Source organism: Protopterus annectens, chromosome 4.part0 (genome assembly GCF_019279795.1).
Source record: "Protopterus annectens isolate FY-2018-M chromosome 4.part0, PAN1.0, whole genome shotgun sequence".
Taxonomy (NCBI): domain Eukaryota; kingdom Metazoa; phylum Chordata; order Ceratodontiformes; family Protopteridae; genus Protopterus; species Protopterus annectens.
Window position 1 is genome coordinate 1,021,762,961 of NC_056733.1, and position 18,052 is coordinate 1,021,781,012.

At 42.5% G+C, this 18,052-nt stretch overlaps 2 protein-coding genes across 2 annotated transcripts in view; one reads left to right on the forward strand and one right to left on the reverse strand.

Moving 5' to 3' along the window:
• LOC122799716 (dual specificity protein kinase CLK4-like) overlaps positions 1-340 on the reverse strand; it is a 37,238-nt gene extending 36,898 nt beyond the window's left edge. The window contains exon 1 of the mRNA XM_044068958.1: positions 228-340. The gene's annotated coding sequence lies outside the window, so the exon portion shown is untranslated. The remainder of the gene's footprint in view (positions 1-227) is intronic.
• LOC122799714 (mucin-3A-like) overlaps positions 1-18,052 on the forward strand; it is a 354,130-nt gene that overhangs the window by 196 nt on the left and 335,882 nt on the right. The window lies entirely within an intron of this gene.

Below are 18,052 nucleotides of genomic sequence, written 5' to 3' on the forward strand. Positions count from 1 at the left end.
CGCGCATTATATGGTGCCATGGTTGAAATACATTGCGGTTGTTTCCGTGCGGTGATTGGGCGTAGTTTTGTTGGCTAGCAGGTATAATCGGCCGTCCCGACTCATGAGTGTGCGCACTTTCTGTTTTTAATGTCTCCTAACGTTTTGGGTTTGTCATACATAGTACTGTGATAAGAGTGGAAGTCAAGGTACGAAATGCAGCAAATAAATGTCATGTTTACTCTTACCTTTCAACTGTTCGTGAGTTTGACCCAGTTTTAGCTCTTCCCCTGTTAACACTGGTACCTTTTGGACAAAATGTGATGAATTATACTTTATAAATAACGATACTAATTAAGAGTTGAATACATAATTTATTTCAGGAAATGGGTTATATTGTCGTTACGAAAGCCAACCTGCGGTTCGCGCCGGAGTGGGCGTGGCCTGAGTAATTGACAGGCCTCGGCCGGAGTTTCCGTACGCAAACCTGCTATGATTGACACGGAATGCAGAATTGCATGTGACGTCATGGAGACATTGTTTCCAGAGCAGCTTACATTGTGCTGTAGTATTCAGAGTTGATGAAAGCCACACAAAAAGGTCAGAATATAACTATTGCTCTTCGCCGCAGTAAGGTCAGATGTGAAATATTGCTCATAGCAACACAGAAAGTTGCCAAATCACATGGTTTGTCAGAGCGGAATGATATGAAATCTGAAAGGCGAATAGTCTGTCGTTGTGCCGTAATATTCAGAAGAAGGCCTCACAATAAGGCTCATAGGTTGGTACTAGGCTATCGGCCCTAGGGCCTGTACAAGTCTAGCCATAACAATTCCCTGGATATTTCTTTCCACAATATTTACTTCTCTGGACCCCTGTATAGCAGGGCGACTAACATAATCCCTGGGATGAATTTCCCATCCAATCATCAAGGTTCCTTTTGAAGAGGGCCAAGGAGGCGCTCTGCTTGACATATGGGCAGTCTATTCCAGAGTATGGAGAGTCTGTGGGTCAGGAACCTATCTCTCCAGCATGTTTTGGTCATTGTGATGACAAGGTTTAGATCCCTGGAGTGTGTGGCTCTGAGGGATAGAGATTTCTTTAAGTGGAGCATGCCCAACAGCTCAGGGTTTGACATGGCCTTGTATGTTAAGCAGAGATCGCCTCTGAGTAGACGATATGCCACAGAGTATAGCTGGAATTATTTTAGACATCAGCATATGGCATCTGCTCTAGGCCTGTGATTCTTTTAGTGAGGTATTTCTGTAGCCCTTCCAGCTGTTGCAGATGTCTTGTGAGGTACATACCAAACTGGGCATTATACTCTATAATGAGGGATGAGTATAGTGGGACAATTACCTCCTTTTTTTTTTTTGGATGAAAAGCCCTTCGTGATGAGGTGTGCCACATAGAAGGATTTCCTGACTGTTGTGACGATGTGGTTATCGAAAGTGAGACCACTGTCCATCTGTGTCCCTAAGTCTCTCATCACACTTTCGATGTTTAGTGTACTGCCACCTATGTGGTAATTCATGGGCACATGTTTTTTCCAAAGTGGATAACTATACATTTCCTTGCATTAAGCTTGAGCCCATGGCTCTGGTACCAGGCATCTGTTTCTGTAAGGCCCTTTTGTAGAATATCCACATAATTTGGGGATTCAATAATGGCTCCCAGTTTGCAGTCATGTGTGAACTTTGTTAGCCAGAGTCCCTTTGTGTTGGCCTGTACTTCAGAGAAGGAGATGCCAAACAAGAGTGGCAAAGATATTGGCAACCTTCAAACACTGGATCCCACCCAGTTTGGGTTCGTGAAGGGCCGATCTTGTCTCCTGAACCTGATTCAAAGAAGTCGATCAGTCTCCAGAGCTGTGGACGAGGGGAAGGCGATCCACACAGCCTATCTGAACCTCGCCAAGCCCTTCAACACCATTCCCCACTCTGGAATCATAGATAAACTTACTAAGCTGGGCATAAATCCCTACAATACTCAATGGGTTGCCAACTGGCTTACTGACAGAACCCAGACGGTAAAAGTAGCCAAATCTAAGTCCAGCTCCAGACAAGTGGAGTACTTCAGAGTTCAGTCCTGGGACCGCTCTTGTTTGGTATCTACTTCTCTGAAGTACAGGCCAACACTAAGGGGCTCTGGCTAACAAAGTTCACAGATGACTCCAAACTGGGAGCCATTATTGAATCCCCAAATGATGTGGATATTCTGCAAAAGGGCCTTACAGAAACAGATGCTTGATGCCAGAGCCATGGGCTCAAGCTTAATGCCAAGAAATGTATAGTTATCCCCTTTGGGAAAAAACATGTACCCATGAATTACCACATCGGTGGCAGTACACTAAACACCGAAAGTGTGATGAGAGACTTGGGGATACAGGTGGACAGTGGTCTCATCTTCGATAACCACATCGCCACAACAGTCAGGAAATCCTATGTGGCACACCTCATCACTAAGAGCTTTTCATCCAGAAAAAAGGAGGTCATTGCCCCACTGTACTCATCCCTCATTAGACCCATTGTAAGAGTACAGCGCCTCGTTTGGTATGTACCTCACACGGCATCTGCAACAGCTGGAAAGGCCACAGAAATGTCTTACTGAAAGAATCACAGGCCTAAAGCAGATGCCCTGTACTGACCATCTAAAAAACTCCAGCTATACTGTGGCATATCATCTACTCAGAGGTGAATACTGCTTAACATACAAGGCCATGTCAAACATTGAGCTGTTGGACTTGCTCCACTAAAGAAATCCCAATCCTGCTTCAGGCATTGTCATGAGACGTCATGTCTGTATGCGCTTATGTGACTACGCCGACCCCCTTCAAGTCTTCCTTCGTCAACTCTCCTGTTGATGAGTCTTCCTTATTTGGCCCTAAAGTTATGGACACATTAGCCGGGTGTAAGAGAGACTGAAAGACCCAATCTTCTGTGGGAGTACATTTTTCAGATCCTTAACGACCCTTCTTCAGGAATCCAAGGGGTGGAAAGATGTGGTTCAAGAAATCCCAAGGACCTTTCTGCGACACACATGGCGAGCAATCCTCCCGGGGCAGAGGGGGGATCTCATCTGGGAGACGCCCCTATCGTGGCAGATGGGGGATGTTAAACTAGGGTTCCAGAGATTCCTTCTGTGGTTAGTCCTATCAGAGCTCCTCAAGAGCAGCCCGGTTGCTTTCCTCTGTAAACAGTCAGTGGACATGTTTCCCTGCACAACTTGGCAAGGCAATCAATCCTGGGTGCAGAGGATTATGACCATAGGATACCATATTCCGTTTACCTTTATCCCAAGCCTCTAAGGTGAATTCCCGATGTCCCACCCAGTCAAAGGGATGAAGCAGCACTAGAAGTTCAAAAGCTGCTAGAAAAAAGTCATCCAAGTAGTCCCACCAGAGCAAATAGGATCCGTTTTTTACTAACAGGTTTATAGGTGGGTAGTAGGCTATCGGCATACCTCCCAACCATCCCGAATTACTCGTTTTTTACAGAGTTTTTGGGGTCCAAATAATGGGGTGCCACAATTCCCGAGTGGCACCCATTCATTTCTGATTTATTTCCTTTGTTTTTTTAAGTTTTTGCACTTTAACTGAAGTCATCACATCCGCGATGACGTCAGCTCCGTCAGTGCTACCCGCCTGTCGGAAATGAGCTAAAGGAGCTCGCATTTCTGGTTGGGGCTTGCTATTCAGATGCTTTTGCAAGTGGGAACAGCAAACGGTTTGGCGAAACGGAAAGGATTTAGAAACAGCGAATAGTTTGGATATTAAGGATTTAGATGGCTCATGACGGGTAAGACAAGTGTGTGTGTGTGTATTTACTTTTTTAATGAAGGACTGGAGTGAAGCATTCAGTCAGGTGGTTTGGACTATTTAGTTATAAAAACAATGCTGTAAATGTCCTCACGGAGGAGGACCGTGCAAACATAGAGTAATTCCTGTTGAACTTTGTTATAAGACTGTTATAAAACTACATGTAGAATGTATTATGACAGCCGCATAATGAGCAATGCATTTCGTGCTTTTCCGAATGGAGTCGATAAAGTACGTGGTTGTAATCATTACGTTTGATTTCTATGTTTTTGTAATCATTACATTTGATTTCCATGTTTTTGTAATCATTGCGTTTGATTTCCATGATTTTGTAATCATTACGTTTGATTTCCATGTTTTTGTAATCAAGTTTGATTTCCATGTGTTATTTACACGTTCCTGTTCCGTGCTTTTGCACCAGCAGTCTGTCATTCCATATATGGTATCAATATTTAACCACTTCTCATTGATGAAGCAATGGTATTTTTTATTTTGTGTTGTACCTAGAATAGGTAGATTTTATGTGCTATGTTGTTCTGTTCATGATAGCCTTTGAGAAAAAGTAGTTTTTAGCAATATATGGTAGAATAATTCACGCCCGTCTTTGGTATAGGATATTTTTTATATACCACAAGGCTGTATTCTAAAGGGTTAATGTAGGATCTTTCAACACAGTTCACTAAATCCTCCTTCTGCTGCTGCTGAATCAGTTTCTGTAACTGCCTTCATCTCTTTTCATGCTTCTTCGCACAGTGCGTATCTTGCACAAGTAGCTGTACTGCAGACCATAATATAAGCGATCTGCTGCTGTAGGTGTGTAATGTTGCCAGTGGTATGTTTGCAGGGCTATGCCCTGATGGCATATAGTCAAGTTAAACTTTTGTACTTGGTGCATTGCTTTATTGGGTGATTGAAGTAATGTAGCCTAGGCATACACTTAGAAACAAAATTGCGATTCTGCTTGGTTTTACAGAAAAAAAACTGTTTTTCAGGGAACCACATTCTTATTGTGCTCTGTAAATACAGTAAACCCAAAGTTTTGAGTAAGTCAAACAGCATAACCTTTACAGCTACCTGCATTCAAAAATCATTGTTCCTTTTGCTTTAATTGATCTTTCTGTTTTGCTACTATAAGTGTAACAATTTATCCTGTCATGAGTTTTTTTAAGAATTATCATTTTTGACCTACTTTTTGAGGTTTTGAGTGTGCTTTTCAGTTTAATGCAGAAAATGTCAACACCATTCTCTGTAGAAAATAGAACTTTTAATATCAGTTTACCAGGCTGTGAATAGTTATTATTTACAGCATTTCCCTTCAGAGCCTAAAGTCCCTAGCCACCACCACTTGTAATCTTTGCCTCATATTTTTGATCTGTTCCTCATAAAAATCTGTGAAGGATTGAATTCATTAAATAATGACAGGCGTTTGAATTTCAGACTTCATATTCTTTATAAAAATAAATGATAACACAAACCCTTTTATTCTAGCAGTTTTCTAAGTTTATAATATCCGTATTTGAAATTTGTCCCTATTTTGGGGCTGTATCCCCCATTATTGGCTTTGTCCAGGTTTTTTCTCTTTGCTGAGAGGTGAGAACTGAATTTGTATTCCCCCATTATTCGCTTTGTCCAGGTTTTTTTTTTGTGCTAAGAGGTTGTGAGAAGTGAGAACTGAATTTGTATTCCCCCATTATTTGCTTTGTCCAGGTTTTTTGTGCCAAGAGGTTGTGAGAGCTATGACGAGAAGTGAGAACTGATGATAGCCATTTAAGTTTCAGTTTTCCTATCTCTTAGGAAACTGCTGATTTGGCATAATGGTATGTTGCTTTAACAGTAGTGACAGGGTCCTGTGTTCCAAGAGTTGACAGTGAAATGCATGGTGGTGACACAAACATTTTATTCTAGCAACTTTCCAAAATTATACAAGCAATGTTTAAAATGTATCCCTGGTTTTTGCCCCCCCCCCCCAAAAAAAAAAAAAAACTAAAATTGAAAATAAGTGCGAGAAGCTGTGCAAGCCAAGATGCCTATGGCTTACACTACTGTCATTTATTTGTAGTGTGGGTGTGGAAGTAGACTTTTATGATGGAAATGTTCTGAATTGGGCAGTTTTGTCATTATTGGTTCCTGCATGTTGTTTCATTGCCTACAGCCTACTGGAAAAATGTTCAAACAAATGTAAAATGCGCTGTAACAAGTGTGCAGTATTATACAAGGAATATAATTTAATAAAGTCAGGAAAGTATATCAAAGTACACATGTATGTTTCTTGTTTTGTGTGCAAGGGGCTCCAAAACAAGGTAAATAAACAAACTAAAAACTGGCAAAGAAGGAAAAAACACTTTAAGTCCAAAAATATTATTATTGTAAGAGCTTTTGTTTACTTGAAATCAGCAAACTTCGTCAGACAAAGGTTATAAAGTTATTACAAAGCTTTAAATATCAAAATAAATGACATCACCACCTATTACAGAAAGACAAGCCCCCATTTAAAGGGCTGTAACCAAATAAAATAAAAATACAACTGCATAAAACATGTCCACGGGACCTATACATGGTAAAGAAAAAATAATAAAAACACACATATATGTAAATATATATATATGTGTGTGTGTATATATATATATATATATATATATATATATATATATATATATATATATATACACACACAAATAATTGTTAATTATTATTACCTATTAAGAGCCCTCATTCTTAAAATGCTTTTGATAGAAACCAAGTCATTAAGGCCTGGGGGAACCTGGGGATTCAGTTTCATTTGCCAGATTAATTCTTTCTCATCTAACTTCAAAGACATTGGTCTACCCCTAACATTGTCATCAATTTTATCAATGACCAGAAAGACAAATCCATGTGTAGGATAATCCTTACTATGCCTACCTAGGGCATTATTCAAATTAATTTTACCAGTAGAATAAACATAAAACGCAGAACATACAGAGCAAGAACTGAAATACACAACCCCTCTTGAATTACAATCAAACCTACCCTTAATGTAATATTTTTTATTATGTATTACAAAGGAATTCCTAACATTAATATATTTACACCAACGGCAAGCCCCACCTTTTTCCATGCCACAGTGTGGTAAATATGGTTTGAGTCCCATTCTCCAGAATACCTTTTAAATTCCTTCCCTTTCTGAATACTACACAGGGCGAATCACCCACACTATTTTTAACAACATTGTCCTCCAAAAGAAAACACCAATTCTTAAAAAGAATAGATTTCAATAAAGGGGCATCTAGTGAGAAAGTAGTAACAAAACTCAATTTATCCAACCCTTGATTAAGGAAGATGGAAGGGTGATTAGAATCAGGTACTAAATCATCATAACCATCCATGGGTTTACCCCCCTCATTTCTCAAGAGCCTTATGTCCAGAGTGCCAACATCATTCCCTAAATTCATCACATCCATAACTTCACCTTTAGCTAACAAGGATTTAAAAATTCCACTCACTCTTCATAGTTTCATAGTATAGTACTAGGCTATCTGCCCTGGGGCATTTGTAAGCCTAGCCGTAGTGATGTGGCTTTTGCCACCCCATGAAATGGTACAAAAATGTACAGAATAAATTTAGAATACTGTGCCTCTGTCTAGTAGTGACACAATGAAGGTCCCCTTATATAATAGAATTAGTTTACTGTGCCCCTGTCTAGCAGTGACACAGATGTGACCCCTGGGGTAAACTTACGATCTCTCATCCACTCATCAAGATTTCTCTTGAAAAGAGTCAGTGAGCGGCTCTGCCTAATACGAACTGGAATCTTGTTCCAAAGCATGGGAAGCCTCTGGGTTATGAATTTATCCCTCCAGCATGTCCTATTCATACTTGTGCCGAGGTTTAAGTCTTTAGCTGTCGTGGTCCTGATGGATTTGGATTTTTTGAGGTGGAGCATGTCCATCAGATCCTGATTGGACATGGCCTTGTACGTCAGGCAGAGATCACCTCTGAGCAGGCGGTATGCTACTGAATAGAGCTGAAGTTTCTTTAGTCTGGCAGAATACGACATATGTTGGAGACCCTTGATCCTCTTGGTGAGGTACTTTTGTGGTCTCTCCAGCTGTTGCAAATGCCGGGTGAGGTACATGCCAAATGGGGCATTGTACTCAATCATGGATCTGATGAGGGAGGAGTATAGGGGTACAATGACATCCTTGGATCTGGATGTGAATCCCTTCATGATGAGGTGTGCAAGGTAGAATGTTTTTCTAACCACTTTGGCAACGTGGGTGTCAAATGAGAGGTCGCTGTCAACTTGGGTCCCTAGGTCTCCGATTACTTTTTCCGTACTCCGTGGGTTGCTGTCTATGTGATAATTTGTGGGTACTTTGTTTTTCCCAAAGGGGATGACTATACATTTTTTGGCATTTAGTTTAAGGCCGTGACTCCGGCACCAGTTGTCCATTTCTGTGAGGCCTTTTTGTAGGATGTATGTGTCCGCTGGTGTATCGACTATGGCGCCTAGTTTGCAGTCATCTGCAAACTTTGTCAGCCACAACCCTCCCATGTTTGCTTTAACATCTGAGAAATAAATGCCGAACAAGAGGGGTCCCAGGACAGATCCCTGTGGGACACCACTTGTGACTGGCTTTGAGTCTGACATTGCTCCAGCGATTTTTAACTTTATGGGTTCTGTCTTTTAGCCAGTTTGCAACCCATCTAGTGACATAAGGGTTTACGTTTAAGCTGTTGAGCTTATCTATGATGCCTGAGTGGGGTATTGTGTCAAAGGCCTTTGCCAAGTCCAGGTAGGCTGTATGGATGGCTTTGCCCTCATCAATGGCTCTAGTGACTGTTTTGAAAAAGTCAACCAGGTTCAAAAGGCAGGATCTGCACTTTACAAAGCCGAACTGGGTGGGGTCAAGTGTCTGTAGGTCCCCTATGTCTCTGTTTATGAGTTCCATAACGATTCTTTCCATAGCTTTGCAGACCAGGCTGGTTAAGCTTATGGGGCGGTAGTTCCCAGGGTCTGTAGAGGTACCCCCTTTGTGGAGTGGGACCACTGTTGCTGTACGCCAGTGTTCAGGTACATATCCTGAAGTAAGGCTAAGGTTAAATAGCATTTTTATGTGTGGGTTTAGCTCCTCTTGGAGTTCACGCAACCCTGGATACCGTCAGGTCCCATTGATGCTTTGTTTAGGGTGGTTCTCACTTGGACATCTGAGATGACAGGGAGATTACATTCAGCTGGTATTTCTTCTTTTGGGGGTGAGGGAGGGGAGAAATTTGCACTGAACCTGTCAGCCAGAATGTTGGCAATATCTGTGGGTTCAGTGTATTTTTTGTTGTTGTGAACTAACTCTGAGCATATCTGAGGGTTTCCGCCCAGGTTTCTAACATAGCTGAAGAAGGCTTTGTGGTTATCTTTAGTGTCCTTAGTGATTTTTCTCTCAAAGTTGGCCTTGGATGTTTTTATGAGAGAACATAGTTTTCTGCTAATGTTGATCAGAGATGTCTTCCCTAAATGGGATTTTGCTCTGACATGCAGTAGCTTCCTTCTTTTGTTATACAATTTGTTAATGGCTGAGGTCCACCAGACAGGACGCTTGCCTTTGGTGGAGAGGGACTTGGATTTATTTGGGATTGCATGATCCATGCATTCTTGAAGATGTCCATAGAAAGCATTTGTGAAGGATTCGGCATTGAGGGATGTGGTATCCACTGGCACAGTGGGCTTAAAGGATACCATCTCAGTCTTAAGAAGAGTGAAGTCTGCTTTTGAGAAGATTTTCACTGTGGTCTTTTATGCTGGGGATGGAGGTGGGATATGTATATCCAGGGTGATTAGTTTGTGGTCAGGTCTCACTAGTGAGGGGTATACTTCCGGTGTGGAGCATTTTGTCCCCATGTTTGTGATGATCAAGTCTAGTATATTATCTCCCCTAGTGGGAGAGGTGACTAGTTGTTCCAGTGCATTTGAATTTATGAATTCCAGGAACCTTTGGGCTAGGGTATTAGGGCTAGAATAATGTACCCAATCTATGTTTGGGTAGTTGAAGTCTCCAAGTATGATGGTATTTTGTGATACATTCATATCCTCCAATGTCTTCAGGAAGGCTGAGTGGGGTTTTTGAGATTGGAAGGGTGGTCTGTAACATGCTACCAGTTGTATAGCAGTTTTGCCTATGGTTAGTTGCACCTGTATGGTCTCTGATGCTTCATGTGTTGCTACTTACCTGGAGGTGTGGGTGTCCTTGATGAATATGGACACTCCCCCTCCCTTTGTGGTTTGGCCCGGGTTTTGGGGCCAAAAAGCATGATATGAGGTATAGCCTGGTAGCACTGGGGTGCTCTCAGGAGCCTTGAACCAGGTTTCAGTTACTGCACAGACGTTGATGTTCTCCATGGTGAGGAGTGCATAGAGTGCCTGCATCTTGAGATTTAGACTTCTGGCGTTGAACAGCATTACCCTTAGTTTTTTCCATTTTTGTTTTCTAAGGAGGTGGGTTTGTCTTTTGAGCCTTGCCTAAAAAAGGCACTATGGGGGTGGCAAGAGCCTTTGCCAATATCCGGAAGCCCAGTGGTGACAGGTGTAAGCAGCGTGACTTGTCCAACATGTCATCCCAGGCAGACAGACATTGGATCCCCTTAGAATGACACCAGTACTTGAGCCAATTATTAAAGCTGATCATCTTGTCTTTGTATTGTGGCATCATTCTTGGTGAGGGCAAGATGCTGCTCAGGGTCAGGGTCATACCAGCCTGGGCTACATAATCAGAGAGCCCCTCTACGTCTCTTTTCATGTAGTCCAGGGAGGTACGTCTCAGGTCATTCACGCCAGCATGGACAATGACGGAGTCCTATTTGTACTTGCTTTGGAGTGACTTGAGTGCGTGTGTTATGTGGCGGATCCTAGCTCCCGATAGACAGGTCACAGTCACCCTCTCCTTGTTCAGCCTGGTCAGCGGGACATCAGTGTGTCTGACTGTAGAGTCACCTATTACTAGTGTATCAGGCATGGTGTTTGGCCTTAAGGGCTGTGATTGGTTGACACACTGATTTATTGAAGTATGTGTTGCATGTGTTTTGTTTTGAGGTGGTGGATTTTTGGATGTCTGCTTTGGGAGCCTCTGTTGTTTTGGTAAGTTTTTTATTAGAGCCTCCGAGTATGTCTTTGTGTTTTTATGTGTTTGGTTTGCAGTTGTGGTAGGTCTATGTGGGACTGGGATTGTTGTGTGTGTGGTTACCATCTCCTCCTGTCTGGTCATGCCAGCCCTGAGTTGAGAGAGTTCAGCCTCCAGTTTGGCTATATAGTTGCATCTCTCACATGTATTTGTGTTTGTTGGGAGGAGGAGAGGGTTGTCTGTGTACATGAGACAATTGTAGCATTGTCTCAAGATACCCATATTGACCAGCTGAACTGGAGAGGATGCCAGTAATCTACCATTCGACATGCTAGAACAGTATAAGGGAGTGCTGTACCTTTAAGGGAAGTGGATATTCACAGGGGTGGTAGGTAGATGTAGTGCTTTACTTAGTACGAGAGTGCTTACTTAGTAGAGAAGTATTGAGAACAAGTGCTAGGCTTATAATATAGTGAGTAGTCTGATTATACTAAGAGTAGAGCTTCCTTAAGGGAAAATTTGAAGAGCAGACTTGGCAGAGCCAGAAAAGTTTAACCGGCGCTGCGTTGAAGAGCAGACTTGGCAGAGCCAGAAAAGTTTAACCGGCGCTGCGCTATGCGCACAACCGTGCAAAGCCGTGCAAACGCGGATTTTAAACAGGGAACTACAAAAGAGCTAGAAATGGTCCAAAACAACCAATTACTCTTTTAGAGTGAACTTCACAAATCAGATCTTCCAATAACCTACCAGGATACCCACGCTTGACAAACATCTCTCTCAGTAGGGTACATTCATCCATAAAGTCACCCTCCAAGGACACCATTCTTGCTGCCTGGACAAGTTGGCCTTTAACAACCGCCCTTTCCTGAAAATAGGGGTGACAACTAGAATGAAGGAAGGTGTTCGAATAAGTTGACTTCCTAAATATCCTAGAAATAAACCTTCCATTAGGAAAATCCTTAATTAATTCAACATCCAAATAGGGAATTTTATCTACCCGGAAATCCCAAGTAAATTTTAAAAAAATTAGTATAATGTGTGATGTGTTCAATAAAGGAGTCAGCCGAAGTCCGATCGCCCTTCCAAAGGATGAAAATATCATCCAGATAACGGGTGTACCATGTTACTCTTTGCTGGAAAACACTATCCTTAAATAAAAAGTGCTTTTCCCAATAGGCCATCGCAGTATTAGCAAAGGTGGCCCCACAAGGAGAACCCATGGCAACACCCGTTTTCTGTAAATAAAATTCTTTATCAAAAATAAAGTAATTATTACTAAATTATTACTAAGCACCAACTCCAATAAGTAAATAACAAGATCAATACTTGAACTATCAACATGTTTTTCAAGCAGGAATTCCCTTGCCCATTCACAGCCAATGTCCTGAGATATAACTGTATACAAATCACGGACATTGATCGTAAAAAAGTTAGTCTTTGGGAAAAGGAAGGTTATTTATAGCTTCCAGGAAAGCCCACAAATCCTTGCAAATCTGGGATTCATCAAGTAGGGCCTCTTTCAATTCAGTGTCAATAAACCTAGCACACCAATATGTGATGGATTGCCTACCATCAATAATAGGACGGAATGGAGAATTTAACAAATCCTTATGGATTTTTGGCAACACAAAAATAACAGGTGTAAGGGGATGGGTGATACAAAGATAATTATATAAATCAGCATCAATACACCTATCAATAAAAAGATCATTAATGAACCCTCTAACTCATTGATAGGCACCGTTAAGTTAATTCCTGGATACCTTAACATAAGCTTCTTTAGCTAAGAGGGTTCCCATTCTTTTGTTATAATCATCTTTATTCATAAAAATCAACCCGCCTCCCTTATTATTTGTGTGCAAGGGGCCATTGATTTGAAAACATCCCCAGGTAATCTTTATCCACCACTGGCCAGATGCATTTTCTTTGGATGTGGTGTGGGTTTCAAGGGCAGAGAAGTTTTAATGCCAAGTCTATTTTCATTGTGAGACAATGTTGTTTAGCAGATGTCTATTGGTGTTTGTACATTGGGCTGTAAAATGTAAAAATAAAATCCAAATAATTATTGTAGAAGTAAATCAGTATGCACACATTAGTGTTTATGGTAAATGAGACATTGGGATAGCTGCAGATGGACTGTGGTGCCATATTTTGGTTGTCTGTTCTTCAGTTTGCATTTGAAAGTTGGTATCCCACAATTCCATTGAAGTGGGTGGGGTTACATAATTATGTATGCAATTTTTATGTTAATCAGTGTACAGATTTGTACATATTTTGCATTAGCCTTGTCCAGATTTTTGATGTTTCCAGGTTGAGAAGTATGACTATCGGCCCTGGGGCCTTTATAACCCTAGCCAAAATGGTTCCCTGGCCTTTGCCACCCAAGAAAATTATTTTCTTGTGCCCCTGTCAAGCAGTGTCATAGAAGTGATCCCCAAGGTGAATTTTTTATTTCCCATCCAGTCGTCAAGATTTTTCTTAAAGTGGGCCAATGAGGAGCTTTGCTTGGCATGAATGGATAGTTTATTCAAGAGTATGGGAAGTCTCTGGGACAGGAATCTATCCCTCCAGCATGTTCTTTTCATTGTGGTGACAAGGTTTAGGTTCTTGGAGCGTGTGGTTTGGAGAGATTGGGATTTCTTTAAGTGTAGTATGTCCAACAGCTCTGGGTTTGACATAGCTTTGTATGTTAGGCAGAGATCCCCTCTGAGTAGGCAATATGTGACGGAGTAGAGGTGGATTTTTTTGAGACAGTCTGTGTATGGCATCTGTTTGAGGCCAGTAATCCTCTTAGTGAGGTATTTCTGTGGCCTTTTCAATTGTTGTAGGTGTCGTGAAACGGGGCATTGTACTCTATAATGAGTCTGATGAGGGATGAGTAGAGAGGAACAATGACCTCTTTTTTTCTAGAGGAGAGCCCATTTGTGATGAGGTGTGCCACATAGAAGGATTTCCTGATTACTGTGGTGTTGTGGTTATCAAAGGAGAGACTACTGTCCACCTGTGTTCCGAGGTCTCTTATCACACTTTCAGTGTTTAGTGAGCTACCGCCTGTGTGGTAGTTCATGGGTACCGAGTTTTTCCCAAAGGGGATGACAGTGCATTTCTTGACATTGAGCTTGAGGCCGTGACTTTGACACCAAGCATCAGCCTCTGTGAGGCCCTTTTGTAGAATGACTACATTGTTAGGGGATTCTATTATAGCTCCCAGTTTGCAGTCCTGTGCGAACTTTGTTAGCCAAAGACCTTCTGTGTTGGCCTGCACTTCAGAGAAGTAGGTGCAGAACAAGAGAGGACCCAGGACCCCGAACCCTGTGGTACTCCGCTCATCACTGGTCTGAAGTCGGACTTGGAGTCGGCTTCTCTTACTGTGTGGATTCTGTCAGTGAGCCAGTTGGCCACCCATCTTGTGACATAGGGATTTATGCCCAGTTTAGTGAGTTTGTCTATAGTTCCAGAGTGGGGGATGGTATTGAAAGCCTTAGCGAGGTCAAGATAGGCTGTGTGCACTACCTTGCCCTCATCTACGGCTCTAGTGACTGCTTCAAAGAACAGGTTTGGTAGACATGATCTAAGTTTTACAAATACAAACTGAGTGGGGTCCAGGGTTTGGAGGTTACCTATGTCTTTGTTTATAAGCTCCAAGATGATACGTTCAGTGGCCTTGCAGACCAGGCTTGTCAGGCTAATGGGGTGGTAATCTCCGGGGTCCGTGGTGGCACCCCTTTTGTGGAGTGGGATAACCGTCGCTGTGCGCCATTCAGTAGGCACATAGCCTGAGGTGAGGCTATGATTGAACATGGTACTTAGGTGGGGTGCCAGTTTGTTCTGTAGTTCATGCAGTATGCAGCCTGGGATGTTGGCTGGTCCCAAGGATGCTGTGTTCTTGGCTTTGGAGAGTGCAGTCTTTACTTTTTTATCCGTGATTACAGGAGCTTTGCATTCTTCCGGTATTAAGATGGGCCCTTTGTAGGGTCGGAGGGGGTAAAGTTAGCACTGAACCTGTCTGCCGATGTTGGCAATATTTGGTTGGTTCTGTATATTTAGTGCCATTGTGCTGTAGCTCAGAGCAGATCTGAGTGTTGCCATTGGGATTCTTGACATAGCTGTAGAATGCTTTGTGGTTGTCTTCAGAATAGGTGTTGATTTTATTTTCATAACTGCCTTTGGAGGATTTTATGAGGGATCTCAGCTTCTTGCCGAGGCTGACCAGGGCGTTCCTCCAATCTTGGGATTTTTTGCAACAGCTTCTTCCTTGTGTTGTAGAGTTTATTCATGGCAGGGGACCACCGGATTAGCTTCCTTTTTTTGGAGGATAGCGTCTTGGTTCTGTTGGGGATGGCACAATCCATGCAGTCGTGTATGTGCTTATACAGTGCATTTGTGTAAGATTCAGCAGTCGTACCTCTATTTTCCATCTGCATGGGTGTCATGAAGTTTGCCTCTTCTGTCTTAAGAAGCATGAAGTTGGCTTTGGAGTAGTTTTTGTTGGTGGTTTCCTTAATGGGGGGTTGGGGGTGAGATATGGATGTCTAGAGTGATAAGCTTGTGGTCAGATCTGACCAGCGAGGAGTTGACCTCTGGTGTGGAACACCGGTTACCCATATTGGTAATGACCAGGTTCAGGATATTGCTGCCTCTAGTGGGGGTGTGGACAAGCTTATTCAAGGCGTTGGAATTTATGAATTCCAGAAAATGTTGAGTGAATGAGTTGGTACATGAGTAGTTTTCCCAGTTTGATGGTGGGGTAGTTGAAATTGCCCATAATTAAGGTATTGGGTGTACCTTAATATTTTCCAGTATCTTGAGAAATGAAGAGTGGGAATGCTGGGGCATGGTGGGAGATCTGTAACGAGCTACAACCTGGATTGCAGTCTTGCCCAGTGTTAGTTGCACTTGATAATTTTGTATGCATTATGTTGAGCAACTAGCCAGGAGGTGTGGATATTCTTAATTAATATGGACACGCCTCCGCCTTTAGTGTTTCGGTCCAGGTTAGGTGGCCGAAAGGTGTGGTATGAATTATAGCCTGGTAATGCAGGGATGCTCTCTGGAGCCTTGAACTAGGTCTCTGTCGCTGCACAGATGTCAATGTTCTCCATTTTAAGGAGTGCCTCGAGTGAGTGCATTTTGAGGTTTAGACTTCTAGCATTGAGTAGCATTACCCTCAGGGTTTGCTTGCTTGTACCGGTTACGGTGGTGAATTTAGCATTTGAACCTTGCCTAAAACGGGCATTATAGTGGTGGCAAGTGCCTTAGCCAGTATCCGGAATCCCAGGGGCGACAGGTGCAGGCCATCTGTGGCAAAGCATCGTGGTCTATCGTCCATGTCATTCCAGGCAGACAGATACTGGATCCCCTTAGAATGACACCAGAAGCTTAGCCAATTGTTGAAGTCAGTCGTTTTGTTTTTGTACTGTAGTATCATTCTGGGCGATGGCAGGATGCTACTCAGGGCTAGGGTCATACCTGCCTGGGCTGCAAGATCTGAGAGCTCCTCCATGTCTGTTTTCATAAAGTCCAGGGAAGTACGTCTCAGGTCATTCATACCAATGTGGACAATAACAGTCATATTTATACTTGTTGTGGAGTGACCTGAGTGTGTGCATTATGTGGTGGATCCTGACACCCGACAGGCAGCTGACAGTAACTTTCTACTTGTTTAGCCTGGTGAGTGGGATTTCAGTGTCCCTGACTATAGAGTCACCTGTGACTAGTGTGTTCAGTACGTTGTTTTGCCTTATGGGCTGAGGTTGAGTGGCCCAAATGTGTCATTTGGGTTGTGTTGAGGAGTGGTGGTTGTCTGCATTTCAGCATGGGAGGTCTCTGTTACTTGGGCAGATATTTATTGAGAGCCTCCGTGAATGTGGGTGTGTGCTTTGTGTTTCTATGTGCGGGTTTTGGTAGTGTGGGTTTTGAAGAACTATGTGTTGAGTGTGGTGTGGTGCAGGTATTAACCTTCTCCTCTTGACTGTCTAGTCCAGTCTTGGCTGGAGAGAGCTTGGCTTCCAGTTTGGCTATATAAGTGCATCTCTCACAGGTTAGTGTTTAGTGGTAGGAGGAGAGGGTTGTCAGTGTACATGAGGCAATTGCTACATTGCCCCAAGATGCCCAGATTCATCAGGTGGACAGGAGAAAAGACTGGGAGCTGACCCATGGACATGCATGGATAGGTGCTTATTAATTTAAGTACTAAGAACTGTTTTCCTCTTGACAAGTGAGGAAAGTCGAGTGCAGTAGTAATTTGTAGTGTTAGTGCTTACAACGAGTGCTGAGCACAAGGAAACAGTTTTGAGTGCTGAAACTAAAAAAACTGGCTAGTTCTAGCTAAAACTAGCTAGTTTTAGCTCCAGTCCCAAGAAGAGAAGCAGGCTATGGCCTGTTTCGTGATTCACAGTCTTGTCCCAGATGTCACAAGGGTCTGCAGGCTTGTAGCCTTTTTCTGGTAGATGTCTCGAATAGCAACCAGACCAATAAGGTATGTTAAGCACAGACACTCACTCTCCAACCAGAAAGAGTCCGGAATCAATGCACTCTGCTTCTAATCTCATCAGGATCAGAATATAAGCACAGATGCTAAGCTGTCACCTTTAAAGCAGTTATTAAGCTTTCTGGTGATCAGCAGTCTCCAGAAAATAATGTTAACTGCACTCGTTCTGTCACCAGGAGAAAACAGAAGCACTAATTCCAAGATGACTACTGAGAGGCAGAATGTGGGCTGTACAATAACTGGTGGTCTTGCAATATATGCTTAAAGGTAAGATGAAAAAAAATGGTTTATCCTAAACACTGCAGTGTGTACTAGAGGAGTTAGATGTGAAAGTACGTAGTTTTACCTGTCTAAAAGTTAAGTTTTTTAGTGGAGAGTCAACATTTTTAAAACAGCAAGATAGATTGAAAGGGGGTGGTCACTTTTGTATTGTAGTACTATGGGATTCAGTAGGTTAGCCAATATAGTTGAAGGGGAGTGATTTCACAAAATAATAATTTTGTGCTTACTCACACCAGCCAGCAAAAGCAGAGAGGAAATGAGATATATGGTCAAATTAACATAAGGGGCAGGCAGCTAGAAAGACAGTGGTGTTTAAGAACACAACAGTAACCAGGTGGGAAAAAAAATCTGTCTGACTCACAAGAGACAGAGCTGTGGTCTCTTTTCAAGTTT